The sequence below is a fragment of the Diabrotica undecimpunctata genome, unplaced genomic scaffold (assembly GCF_040954645.1).
Source record: "Diabrotica undecimpunctata isolate CICGRU unplaced genomic scaffold, icDiaUnde3 ctg00001329.1, whole genome shotgun sequence".
NCBI lineage: Eukaryota > Metazoa > Arthropoda > Insecta > Coleoptera > Chrysomelidae > Diabrotica > Diabrotica undecimpunctata.
In genome coordinates, this window is record NW_027312169.1 from 20,393 (window position 1) to 34,779 (window position 14,387).

Here is a 14,387-nt window from a genome sequence, read left to right on the forward strand (position 1 = left end):
AATATTCCATCATTAGTGCTATCTGGATGTACATGTTTAAATCCACTAAATATGGGTAAAAACTCTTCAAATGTTGTTAGATTAACTTTTAATTTACATTTTTTTAAATTATAAACTTGATGTTTAAGTTACAACAAGAATAGATTACATTGCAACGTAAGACTTCCACTGCAGGTTGCTAGTCCTTAGACGAAGTGTCTGTGTGGACTTGTTATAGCAACTATTGCAGCAGCAACTGACTTATTGAGTTGTTGCGTACGATAACGATCTTGTAATCTTGTATTATATGTCTATACGTACAACATTCATGAATTGACTGACGTTAGTGGTTACAAAACCTGAGAAAGTGGTATAAATACGTCTACAAACCGTATTATTCGAATAGCTGCAAGCAAAGTTAGGATAGCCATGCTCATCGTCAACATCCGGAGCGCGATTGCCACCCGTAAGAGAAGAAATGGTGTAAACCATCTTATCAATAAATTGTGGAACTCGTAAGTGTTAGTCAGTCTTATAATAAACAAATTACAATGCTGTATACTAGAATGATGTTAGAGCACAGCTATAAACCTACAATGATCTGCTTTACATGTCCTCTGCTAGATAATAGAGACACTCGAGGGAATACAATAGGAAAAGCGAGGGAACCTCAACATACCAATGCTGCTCTATTTCGTAGATTACACACAGACTTTCGAGCAGTAAAATGGCATCCTCCTCTGGTGTATATTGGAAAAAATGGGAGTACCTAACCACATAGTAACCTAATAAGAATATGTATGATAAAAACTCAGCCAAAGTTAAAATACACGGAATATATTCAGATGCGTTCAAAACAAAGAATGTAACTAGACGGGCTGCATACTATCACCATTATTCTTCTTGCGGATGTTGGCGGCGATCATGGCAATCTGTATTTTGCAAACTGCTGCTCTGAAAAGATTGTGTTGTTGTGTTAACAACTAAGTAGATTTTTCAGCCAGGAAATCTTTCGCCTTCCTGGTCCTCGTTTTCCTTCTGCTTTTCCTAGTAGAATTAATTGCAGCAACCCATATCTTTCGCTGTTTCTCGAGAAGGCAGTGAATACTGTAGAATCCCTGAATATATATACAACTTTTTTTCTTTTTGCATTCCTAATAAAACGTCTGGTTAATAACAATGTCGGTAAGGATATCTTCAGGATTCGACGATAAAGCCACATTTCGAAAGCCTCAATTTTCTTGCAGGTGGTGTCTGTTAGAGTCCACGATTTAACTCCGTACAAAGGTATAGGAAAGATAAAGCATCGTGGTAACCTGATTTTTATGGGTATTGATAAATCATGACATTGAATAGCTTAGCCATTTCTTGAAATGCAGATCTTGCTTTCTCTATCCTACATTTTATTTCTAGGGAATGGTCCCAATTTTCATTGAAGTTCGTATCAAGGTAGGTGTATGTTTTTATTCTTCTATTGTTGACTATTCACACTGATTCTTTGAATTTGCTGTTCCTTCTTAGATATCATCATACATTTGTTTCTTAATGTTCAGTGAAAGTCCATATTCTTGATTCACTTCTGTGATTAATCCATTAACTCCTAGAGGGCTTCAATAACTGTCAGCGAATACCACCGTGTATCGCGTATCTGATGTTATTAAGACATTCTCCGGTAATTCGAATTCGACTTAAGATCCTCTACTGCTTCTTGAAAGATTTCCCTCAGAGTATATGTTGCAACACCGCAAGGGTGATAGTATACATCCCTGTCGGACTCCACGTTTGATTTTGATATCGGATTCTCCTGCTCTGTATGGATAGACGGTGTTTGGATTCCAGCAGGGGGCGATGGGCAAGTAAAAATTCTACCGGGAGAATAAAACGACGGCGGCCCAAAATTTAATCTATATATATATATATATATATATATATATATATATATATAATATATATATATATATATATATATATATATTATATATATATATATATATATATATATATAATATATACCACATGGGAGTTTTTTGATTTTTTTAAAACTATAGAAACTCTGAAACTTGGAATATAAAATACAAAGTTTGCCTCTAGAAAATTCTATATTAAGATATTTTAAGATATATAAATAACCAATTAATGTGTTATAAGCTATAGGTGAATGAAAATATCGTTTTTACATAATTAGCTATCACTAAATGGTAACCTATTATTTATTATATTAATACATTAAAGCGTCCTTCATTAATTTGGTTGTTTGACCCCAAACGATTAATAATTTCATCATTGTTGATATCGCTCATTATATCATTTTCAATATTCATCAGCATGAACGACTCGAGTCTATTATCAGAAAGGAGTTTCTTAATCTATTTTTGATAAATTTTAAAGTTGAAACGATCGTTCACATGCCACTTGCGAGATGGGCAATGAAAGTATATATTGATAAGCCAATACCAGCGTGGAATAAGCCCCCTTAAACAAATTATATTTTAAAATTGAACGTAGCAACAAATGACACAGTTCTGACATTTGTTAGATTCGATGCACACCCTTGATTTTGTACTCTGTTTTGTTATACAGTCATCTTCGTCTACATCTGACTGTGCAGAAGAAGAGTCGTCTAACCCCACATCAAGTCCTAGCATAATTTACTTCATATGAATCTTCAATTGTTAATTTAATATGTTTCCAGTTGCTTGCAAAGCTTGCTAACTCTTCTTTCCAACTTTGCAGGAGTTGCAGAAGAATCAAACTGTAATAATTTTTCTTGACAATATTTTTAGAGAATTCTCAGGTAGCTCACCTTTGGCGATTTCTTCAAAATTATTTGGATCTAAATGCTCAGATCCCTACATAATTCAGCGTTGTTTGCAAATCTTCTACTGATTGATTCTAACTGCAGTATCCGCAATAACGTTAAAAAAAACAATTCTAAAATTTACTTTGGGCTTACCTGGGATTTCATCAGAAGTTTTCTCATCAAAGAATTTCTTTTTCTTTTTTTGATCGAAACTCGGGCAATTGTTCTTCAATAAAAAATTCGAAGTCTTCCTTTCAAAAGAGAGTTTAAGCCCACCCTACAAATTTATCTGCAGATGCTTCAATGTCTGGAAAATTTCGTTGCATTTTTTTTAAACTCAGTATAGAATCAATAACCATAAAGTTACATTTTAATAAATCTAACCCTGTTGCTTGAATATATCTTGATAAAGGGCCTGTTATAGAGAACAGTTTTAAGAATATGTGCCCAATTAAAATTATTTTCGTATTCAGTAATTGTGCTTTGTAATTTGCAGCAGTCGCTCTTGCATCTGGCTTAATTTTTTGTGAATTTTCAATTGTATTAAGAATGTCAATTAAATCAACGTACAGTGCTTTATTAGGTTCATCTAAAATTACCAAAAAATTTTACTGAGCGCTGCTTCCTTTGACCACCAACCGAGTTTCTTCTCCTATCAACTGAAGGTTCTGTGATCTAGCTTTGTTGCCAATGTCCAACCAGTAACCCATGCGTTGATGAGATCTTTAAAAAATGCTGCTATACAATTCAGTAATGAAAAAAATGATGCGGCCTTAATGTGGGAATTAAAAATGTCTGTCAGAACAAGATTTAAAAATTAAATATGCGCCATAACACCAAACATGAACATGATTTGAATTTTCCTGGACCATGAAACTGGAGAATCCCCGAATATCTCCCTTGCATATTAGCCGCCCCATCAGTAGAGTCAGCAATACAATTTTTTTCATCCAAACCATTTTTTACCAGTATGTCATGAATCATGGTATGGAATCCCTTCCCTGTTGAATTGTGACAAGGAACAATGCCAAGAAAGGCGTTCGTGAATTGTTCCGTTGTAAACATACCTGAAATAAATAAAAAAGCAAAGGTGAAGATTTTATTATAGCTTACAATTTAACATACCTTGTTACAACTGAACATTGGTCTGTTACTGAAATATCTTGAGTGCTGTCTATTTCTATAGAGAACATAGTGGCAGTCCTGTATCTCTGAAGAAATCTTCTTTTGAATAATTTCTGTGATTATGACAATGATTGAATTTACAGTAGTTTTTGACAAAAATGTGTAGAAATTTCCAGCTCGACGTTTGATTTTTCTATTGTGATAAACTTTTGCTTTTTTTAACAATCGGCGTCCAAATGTTTCTCTTCAAAATAACATCAAATTTCCGATAAAAGTAAGATTATTTCCAAAAAAATTACCATGATCTAGGTTTTCATTTTCCTAGATTGTATGCAGCTTCATTTGCTGTGCCCCGATAAGAAAGCTCCTCGTTTGCCAATTAGTTTTATAACATCAATAATAACATCCAAAACGTGCCGATTGCTTGCAACTTTTTTATTTCTCATTTCAACAACGTTTCCCAAAAAGTATTTTTTCAATTGTTTGATTTTTAATATACATGAAATAGTTTCGCAGTTTTTTTCCATGACTGATTGAACTTTCATGCTCATTTATTCGCCTGATATACATGTTTCCAATCAGACATACCCCTTGCAAAAGCAGAACTTTGATCTTTATTACTCTCAACTGAATAAGCAAGACCAAATTGTGCAGAAAAGTGCCTTTCTTTCTTTCACTATAAGCTCAAAACACCATTTCCTTTTTGTTTTTATTAGTACGTGCTAAACGCTTTTCCACATGAAAGGTATATCTTTTTGGGCGACAGGTACCTTTAGATGGAATTCAAAAAATACTGTAATTTATTGGGATCCCGGACGGACGAAGAAATTGCCAGATTCTGTCTCTTCCGGCTGTCCCAGCATTAGTAGCGCCTCTTCCGTCTTTACATGTCCTTTTTTACATTAGGCTTCAACTATCGCTTTCATCAACTTGTCCTCTTATGGTCGTCCGTCCCTAGTCTCTGACAGCTTTAACTCAGTTTCAAATTTAGTTTCTGAAACCGGTAAATTTTCTTCGGATTTTGCTCTTGCTCTTGTTTTTTCCGTGTTAATATCACTTCTTACCCCTGAAGTTGAAGGAACAGAAAAACTGATGAGCAAATTAATCCAAAGAGTGACATTTTTTTGCTATTTCACTCTTATTTTCTTCTCCCCTTCTAGTTTTTTTCTTGTCCTCCTTTTCGTTTTGGTGGCATTGGTATTTGATTTTTTATTCACTTAGTATATTGGATCTGAAGCTATCATACAAGCAGTTTTCTTCCTAACGTACAAATTTCATATTATTGAACAGCTAGAATAGGCCGCTTTTTGAGCATGTTTATACAGAGTATGTCATAACTATAACCTATACAAAACCTTTAAAGCTGGTAGGAGACATCACAACCAACATTCTTGCTTTATAAACAAACGCCCAAAACGATTTGTTTCGCGAATTAGACGTAAAAAAACACTTGAAAGCATTAGATTTTTACAAAATTTTATAGTTTTTTACCAGAACTTAACAATACTACAAAACACTAAAAGTATGTAAATTTTTTGTTTGGAAAGAAGAAGAAACAAGGATGTACGAGAATTTATTTTAATCGAATGATTTAAACAGAAGCTTGCACCCTGCCTAATTTATTAATGTGTTTATTTAAATTGAATAATACGAACTTTTAGTACAGAATAACACCCTTGTACTGTGTTATTCCGCGACTTTCTGGAAACGGGGTATAGTGTTTGAAACACCCTGTAATAGAAAAAATTATTGTAAAATAATTATTCCTACTTAAACTTCCACCTAATAAATCGCTTAAGTAATATATAACGTTATTGGTTTATATACCTTAGAAGTAGGTAAATGTTATTATTATCCTTCTACGCCACTATTCACTAATCCCGAGTAAAAGCGCACGCACATAATAATTCGTGTCTTTTGGACCGGAATAACTTCAGTGAAACAGTCAGAATTCGTGCTAACAGTTGGTCAAAGTGAGAGAACAATAATACAGTCATCAGTATTATCCTCTTTACTCGTGCTGATCGGACTTTCGCTGAGAAGTTTCTGACGGTTCGTTCGGCTGGAACAAACCCTATAATAAATCCCACCTACATACTTTGTGATTTAAAAACCATTGGGCGTACCAGAAAAATAAATAAAAAGTTTTTCTACAAGCAAAAATTGAAATAAACGATTTAATTTATAAAATTGTTATGTACTATAAATAATGAAGAAAATAAAATAAAGAATAATGGTTTATTGGCCTTTACTAATGCTAATTAATCCGGCTCTAACCAATATCTTCTGTAAAGGACTATGCCAGAATTCATGCCAGTTGAAAAATTAAGGTTTAGGTCCGCGCGTGGCAGCCCACAAACGAACGACGCCCCACCGGGAAAATTCCCGTTATCCCGGTGGGCCCATCCGCCCCTTGGTTCCAGTAAAGGTTGTATAATTCTTAGATCACAGGTATAGTATTCCAATATTTGTTAATCTCTCCATCAGCTTATCGTGTTTACTGTATCAAATGACTTTATGGTAATCAATGAAGCATTCATAATATCCCAATCATACACACTACATCGTTGAATAACTTTAAAATGTGGCTCATTAAGCTGATGGTCCGGAATATCCATTGCAGGATACGGATTTTGTTTTCTCTGGTAGAGGCAATAAACGTTAACTTCAGCCATGATCTTGTATTACTCCCCGTTTAATATATGTTCATTGAATATTTTGTTTAGTTGTTGAGTACCGTCGGTGTTAAATAGCTTTATGAGCTCAGCAAGCATAGTCAGGTCCAGGAGTCTTGCCATCTTTTAGTTGTAATATTGCTTTTTCCATTCATCTGGATGTGATTGATAAAGTATGTCATTACATATGTAGGACCGGAGGTTATTGGCACCTATTATCATCAAAGGAGTTATTGTATGTATTTGGTCCATATGTTATTTCTTGATTTTAATCTTTGGATGATGTTCCCTTGTTGATCTTGCAGTTTGCTAGGCGTGTTGGATTTTGAGACCAGCTGCTTGTTGTACTGTTTTTGTACAACATATGATCACCATTTAATACAAACATATATTGTGAATATATAATGGGAGAAAACTACTAGACGAAATGGGATGAGGAATCACTATAGGAGGCGAAAGAATCAGTAACCTGCGATATGCAGGATGATAAACTTTATTAGCAGTAAGGTGAAGTCGAAATGATTACCATAACCGAACGGCTAAGCCGGATAAGCGTAGGAATTCGGACTTCAAATTCATAACCGGCAAAACAAAAATAAATGACCATATGAAAGACTCTGTATTAAAAAAATTAAACCGAGGCATACTAATTTATTTCGGCTATATAGCTAGAATAACGGGGACCATGGAAGTATTGATAGAAGAAGAAAAGATAGGTCGAATCCCAAGAGAAAAATTCTCAAACACGATGGGGCAGACCAAATGAAGACTCTGATGGGAAAATCCCTACATGAAGCTGTCCGTATGGCACATGGATCGGCAGCCAATGGAGACAAGGTAACAAATTTACACACCACAACCCCAACAAAATGTAAAATGTATCCCTTTTTTAATGGGACTTTAAACCTAATAAACCATTCAATCAATCAATATTACCTGTTGTTATTTGTTTATCCAAGGAGTTTGCCGGTACCAATTTTAGAGATAGTGCAAAACACTCCTGACCAACGGCGCAGTAGACGAAATTTGGTTTAGTGCCCCACTTCCATGCGAAACGCACTGTAACTATTGCAACGTGAAAGGTAGAACGTTTCAGTTTGGTTAGTATAATTCCACTTTGCAATAAACATTTCTGCCTTACGTGAATTTTGACACCGCCTTCGCGCAGCTCCATGGTCAGGAGTGTTTGCACCTATCTCTACATAAAATAACAGAAGTAGTAGAGGGTAATAGGAAGATGTTGCTGGACTGATTTGACATACCTTTGAACCTCCATTTTGCTCCGACTCATTTGGCATGAAATATCAGAAGTAAAACAAGTTAGAACAAAAACAACACAGTTTGCAACTTATTTAAGATAGTTTTATTCATTTATTACACTAAATCACATTCCATAATAACAAAAATTAATATAAAACAAAAAACATAACTGATCACTTACAAAAGTTAAAGTGCCACTATCGAAAACCATCCTTTAAAGTTTTTTTTTTCTATTTAGCAAATTTTTACTTCGATAACAGCACTGCAAAGTAATAAAAGGAAAATCTAAAGTAAACAAAATAATTAATTATCATCTACTATAATTTTGAATAAGGTATCACAATGTACAATTACACGTACGGTAGGTAACACTTACAAGTTATAGTACAAGCTCTTTGCATAGAACAATGAATAGAAAATTGGATAGTAAAAAATTCGCTTCATAAAACCTATGCTTAGTAATATTGTCATTATACTAAGCATAAGTCAGTTGTTTAATTGTCTAAATAGCCTAGTAAATTTTTAGTGATTCATTAAAAAGGTGTTTTCATTTCCGTATAAATTTTTTAATTACATGACAAGTCCAAGTTGACTGTGGGACCACTGAAGTAGCCCCGAAAAGGAAAAGGGTTGAGTTGAGAGCCGATTCTCAGAAAAAAGAATTATTTCAAAACGAACTTTATACAAAGTCTGGGAATAGAACGGGATTCGAAGACGAAACAAACCAAGAAAAAAGGACATGAATGATCAGAAAACAAAAAGTACGTAGGAATACGTAAAGAGATCAATAAAAGTGATAGATGAATTGAGAACATCGAGGATGGACTTGATAGTTGCTACAGAAACCAAGAAAAAAGGATAGCGGGTCTGAAAATTATGGGAAATTTAATTGCTTTAAATCAATATCAATTAAATAGCCAGTATTTTAATACACGGGGATAAAAAATTTTTCATGGGTACAATAAACGGACAGAATGATAATGACTTGATCTAGACAACACTATATACCGTTAATGATGATCGAAAAGCCATATTTTACCAAAGGCTCAACTATCAAAATAATAGAACATAAGATTACGAGAGAATTTATTTTTGCTTGGTAGATTTCATACAGTATAGGACAGATTACGGAGAAGAATGGCGGACTAACAATCGAGAAGGAACTTATATCAGTATGGTGAACAAAATAAGTTTCTTACGGACTTCATTAAAGGGAAATACGTCAGGAAATTTGCAGAGGAAAATGTTATTAGAAAATAAAACTCTCTTCATTGACTACTCCCATTGAAAAACAAAAAGGGCTGGGACAGATTTCCAAGATGTAAGGTGTAGCTTCTACTACTGGCTCTCTTTAGTAAAAAACAAAAGTTAGACCATAACAGTTAACGAGACATAAATATATATAACAAAATCGCAATCTGTGAGGACTTAAAGAGACAATTATAATTAGATATAAGGGAAACCACAGAACAATAATGTTGTAATGTTAAATCAAGAATTAGAAAAATAAATAGCTCGAAATAGATTATAATGGAAAATATTCCTGTACAGGTCCAAACGCAAAAAGGGATTGTCCATCCAGTGATAATGATGATAATAATTAGACATATTTCGTGTATTTTAAACACAGTTTAAAGATTATTCTGAGGAAAGAATCATCATGGTGGACGTCAAAATTCTGTTGTGTTTTATAATTTATGGTATATACAAAAATAAAGAACGGTTGTACCATCAATTAAATAATAAAGAGCTTTTTACTGTACAACAAGACAGCTAGCCTAAAGTAAATATACAGTTAAGTAAAGCATTGATTTGTATAATCTGAGATAACACAAACACCATTGTTTGATTTGTATTATCAAAATTGGTAATTTTTTTTCCGTCACATTTTATGTATAATCATAAGAATGAAATGAACTTTGCAATGATAGCGAAAAATAAGCACTGGGGTGCCCTTTACTAAAGCACTGCAATTCTCTTAATGACATGGTTAGGGCTTTTGTTTTAATTAAGTTAGGTACATATCTGTTCCATGAAATATTATAAATAACTTCTACTAAGGACTTCTATGTAAGTTATCTTTAAGAAATAAGTAATACTGGATAAATTTACTTGCTCGAAATATGGAAAAAATTATAATATTGTATGAAGAATTAATTGTACCTAACTTATTCTCACATTAAGCTCCATTCTCCTCTCCTTATCACTCTTAATACTGAATGTCTTAAAGTAAAGAACACCGAAGACGCTATAGACTATAGTGAAGTTAGGAGAAAATCGAGGTAAAAACAAAACTGTCAACCGTAAAAAGTAGCAAATTATCAAGAGAAAATCTAGAACAAATCATATTATGAGTGGCTTAGTTCCATGCTACCCTAACCCACAATATTTTATATTTCGCGCTTTTGTGCTCTTTGGCTTTAAAATCAATCATATCGGCGTATGCCAAAGTAAACCTATCCCATTATTTAACATTATAAACAAGGTCTAGGATCAAATTTAGCAAACATAAACTTACTTTGACACAGTTTGAGCCAGTGCTGCTAAACACTAAATATGGTGTGGCCAGGCAACGAGATGTTTACATTATTAGACATAGCAGGTGAGCATAGCGATAACGACAAAACTATGTAGCAGATGAGCAAACTACAGGTAAGATTAATATGTTTCCCGTATAACTTTTTATTTTCCACTTTACGTAGTAATTGTCCTTTTTTGCATATAAACAAAAAGAGGGTTAGGGCTATTATGCTATTACTAATAGATCAAGTAAGGCATAATATTTTGATAAAAGGTACCAAAATCATACGTTTGCGAAAACTTCATATTGCGACGAATGCAGAGGCAGTAAGGATATGTAAAAACGAGATATAGCTAAATCCAACAATGGAACAAAACAAGTTTGGTTTTGAACTTCAAAAACTTTACCTACACCAATATTATCCAATGGTGTAGTATATTACAAGCGATAAACCTCGTGGATAATACAACCTTGGTATCCATGATGAGGTAATAATGTGTTGGTCACAAAATGCATGTTTGGGGGCCAACACATAGCTTACAGAGGAGCCCAAGAAGTGGCTTCTTGTCTTATTTATCATTATACATTCAGAACTGATTACCTACAGCAACCAAAGAAATCTACTCTTTTACAAAGCGACCAGTGCCGGTTTTCAAAATCACAACATTATAGTTGTGTTTGTTACTGAGCAATATTTTGCAAAACCTCAAAACAAAAATTTAAATTTTTTTTATACCTGGGCCATAAGCCTTTTTCCAGCAAGCAATCAAGATTTTGTATAATAGAAAGAAAAAAGTTATCATTCTCACATTTTTCATCAAATGATTGCTAAATGTAATTAAAAGGCTAAAAAGAAAACACCATAATTTGTTAAGCATCAGATGACAGCAGATCAATTTTTTACTACAATAAGCTTGGAAGAGTCCATAGCTTTACTGAAAAAGAATCGTATAGAGGAACAAAAAGTAGAAATGGCTCAGAACAGATGTATACAACTACGCAAAAGGAGCCCAAGTGTTTAAACAATTCTGTCCAAAAATTTTGCCCGGCAGCAATTCAGATTTTTGTAAACTGGGACATTTTTGAACAGGAATCCAAAAATAACCGAATCAGGAAAGGATTATTCCTACGGGAGCGCCTAACAACCTGGACTATACCTAATGCAGTGTTAAAACATGAAAAATTTAAACGCTCTTCCACTAAATTTCAAATTCGCCTTAGTAGTATGATACCCACAAGTTATGGAGTTATTCACTAGATTGTTAGAAGTGAAATTTGAAGTACCGAGTTTTTAAATAATAGGCGAACATCCATAAACCAGGCGGTATTTGTTCTAAAACACATTTTTTTTGCTTAATCGCTCGAAATAAATAGTAGAAATGATAATCTCACTATACGGGACACTTCAAAAATTGGGCTTAATTTTTTTATTAACACAATTTGTGAAAAAAATTTAAAAAATTTCAATGCTATATCTTTGCTATATCTGGGCAGCCAATGCATTTTCGAAAAATTTTGTAAAGACAAAAAGTTTATACAATTAAATTTTCTACAAAATTTAATTGCTTGTAATTTTAAAATTATTGCCAAATTAGCAAAAACCATTAAAAATAGAGTCAAAAATCAATGTTTTTCCAATAACTATTTTCAGATATGTAAAAGCCATTTAGAATGTTTAAACATTTGCCCAGAAAATCTTAAAAAAAAAGACTACATAATAATTTAGCAAGAAGGGGGTGGATTTAGGGGTGGGGGGGTGTGTCAATCAATTGAGTAGTTTTGGTAAAATAATTTTTCAATCTAAATTGTATGTGCTTACATGGAATGCAAAAGGAAAATAGCACTCACAGATATTTGAAAATGCTCCAAAAAACTAGAAAAGAAGATAGATGATGAAAACGAAACAGAAAATGCAAACTAAGAGGAAAATGAATCAAGCGTTATATTCAGAATAATAAGAAATAATACAAAAAAGAGAAAAAGAAATCAAGAAAATGGAAAAAAAAAAACATTTGGAACATGGAACGTGAGGATGCTGCTGGAAACTGAAAAAATGAGGAAGAACCTGGCGACAACACAGTTAAAAACAATACAAGATGGGATATTGCCAGGAATTGAGGAAACCAGAAGAGGGGGACATTGAAAAAAATCGAAAAGGAAAATTATACAATGTATGTATATGGCAGGCGAAGAAAAACAGGGATATGGAGGAACAACTTCTATGGTGATAAAGAAAAATGAGCATAAAGTTATGAATTTAAACCCATAAGTGGAAGAATATCCATACACAAGAGTAAAGAGCAAACATAACAACATTGTCATAATAATTGTCCTATGCACCCACAGATAACAGAATGAGATTTGTCAAAACAGCTGTTCTATGAAACACTAGAAGAAAACGCCGAGATAAATCCCCGGAAAAGATATATTAATTCTTATAGGAGATTTATAACGCCCAAATAGGCAAAGAAAATTGCTTCAGAGGGGTTGCAGTAGCAACTCAATACATAACACAACCAAACAATAATGGAGAAAGACTATGCAATTAGCAGAGGCATTTTACATGGAACATAAGTAGCATGGTGATATAAACATAAAGACATACACACAAGAACATGGATGAGACCAGGAAGTCTGGAGAGAAATCAAATAGACCATGTACTGATTAAAAGACACACACACAAACGATAAATGAAGTTAGATCTCACAGAGGGGCCCTAACATCGATTCGGACCATATGCTAGTAATTACAAAATGTTGAATAGAATAACAACAAATATGAAAGGCGAAAATCACAGAGATAATGGGAGCTAGATAATTGAAAGAGATGTAAGTAAGTAAGTTACGAGTAACCTCTGGCTAAGGTCTAGTGTTAGGGTTTTCAGGTCGCGCAAGCGCCCCCTAATATGACTTAACCGACCACCTTTCGTAGCCGAGACCGACAGCTTTACGGCCCCCGAAGCACGGTGGCAGCTCAGTAAATTAAGAAATTGAAAATTTTTGTCGGTGCCAGGATTCGAACTCGGGCCCTCCGCCTTGTTAAGCAGTAAACACAGCCACTGAGCTACGGCTGCCAAACCGTTGAAAAAAGAGTATGGAAAAGAGTACGGTCTACAATGAACGTCAAGAAGACGATATTTATGAGAATATCGAAAAGTCAAAGAAATTAACGAGAATGTTCTAATACACGAAACCAACGTCGAACAGTGGACCCCAAGAGGGACAATTATGCGTATCTGGGGAACAATGATTAACTTCCACAAATGATTACATTCTGGAAATCAAAATCAGAATAGAAAAGGTTAGAGCAAATTTCAACAAAATGAGAAGAATGCTATGTACAAAGGGATTTAAAAATTGAATCAAGAGTTAGGTTGGCGAGGTGCTATGTTTTTTACGACTTTGTTTTATGGAATGGAATCATGGACCTTGAATGCGACATCAATGAAAAAACGGGAACACTCGAGCTGTGGGTGTATAGAAGAATTCTGAAATATCGTGGGGACGAAAAACGTCACAAACAAAGAAGGTTCTGAGAAGGATGAATAAAGAAATAGAAATTTAGAATATAATTAAAACAAGAAAATTGGAATATCTCGGACATTATTACACGTGGCAGAGAAATACCCTTGCTCCAACTGATTATACAGGGAAAGATCCAAGGAAAGAGAGCATAGGGAGGCGTAGAATTCCATGGCTGGCGCAACCTGAGAGAAGTGGTACTATGTATATCAAATGAACTTTTCCAGAACAGCCGTCTCCAAAAGTCCGAATAGCTATATACGATGGTAAAATTTTTTACACATAAAAGTATTTCCAAACTTTCCGATAAAATTAGCATAATTGAAATTCGTTGAATAGAAGAGCCTGGGATATTTTTAAAGGAACTGTACAATTTTTAAGCTACTAAACAAATAGAATAATTTTTCAAATACACCAAGTAAAATATAATAATAAAAGGCTTAGATTAGGAATAGATTGTATCTCATAAAATTATTTAATTTCTTATTTTTTTAAGGTTATTATA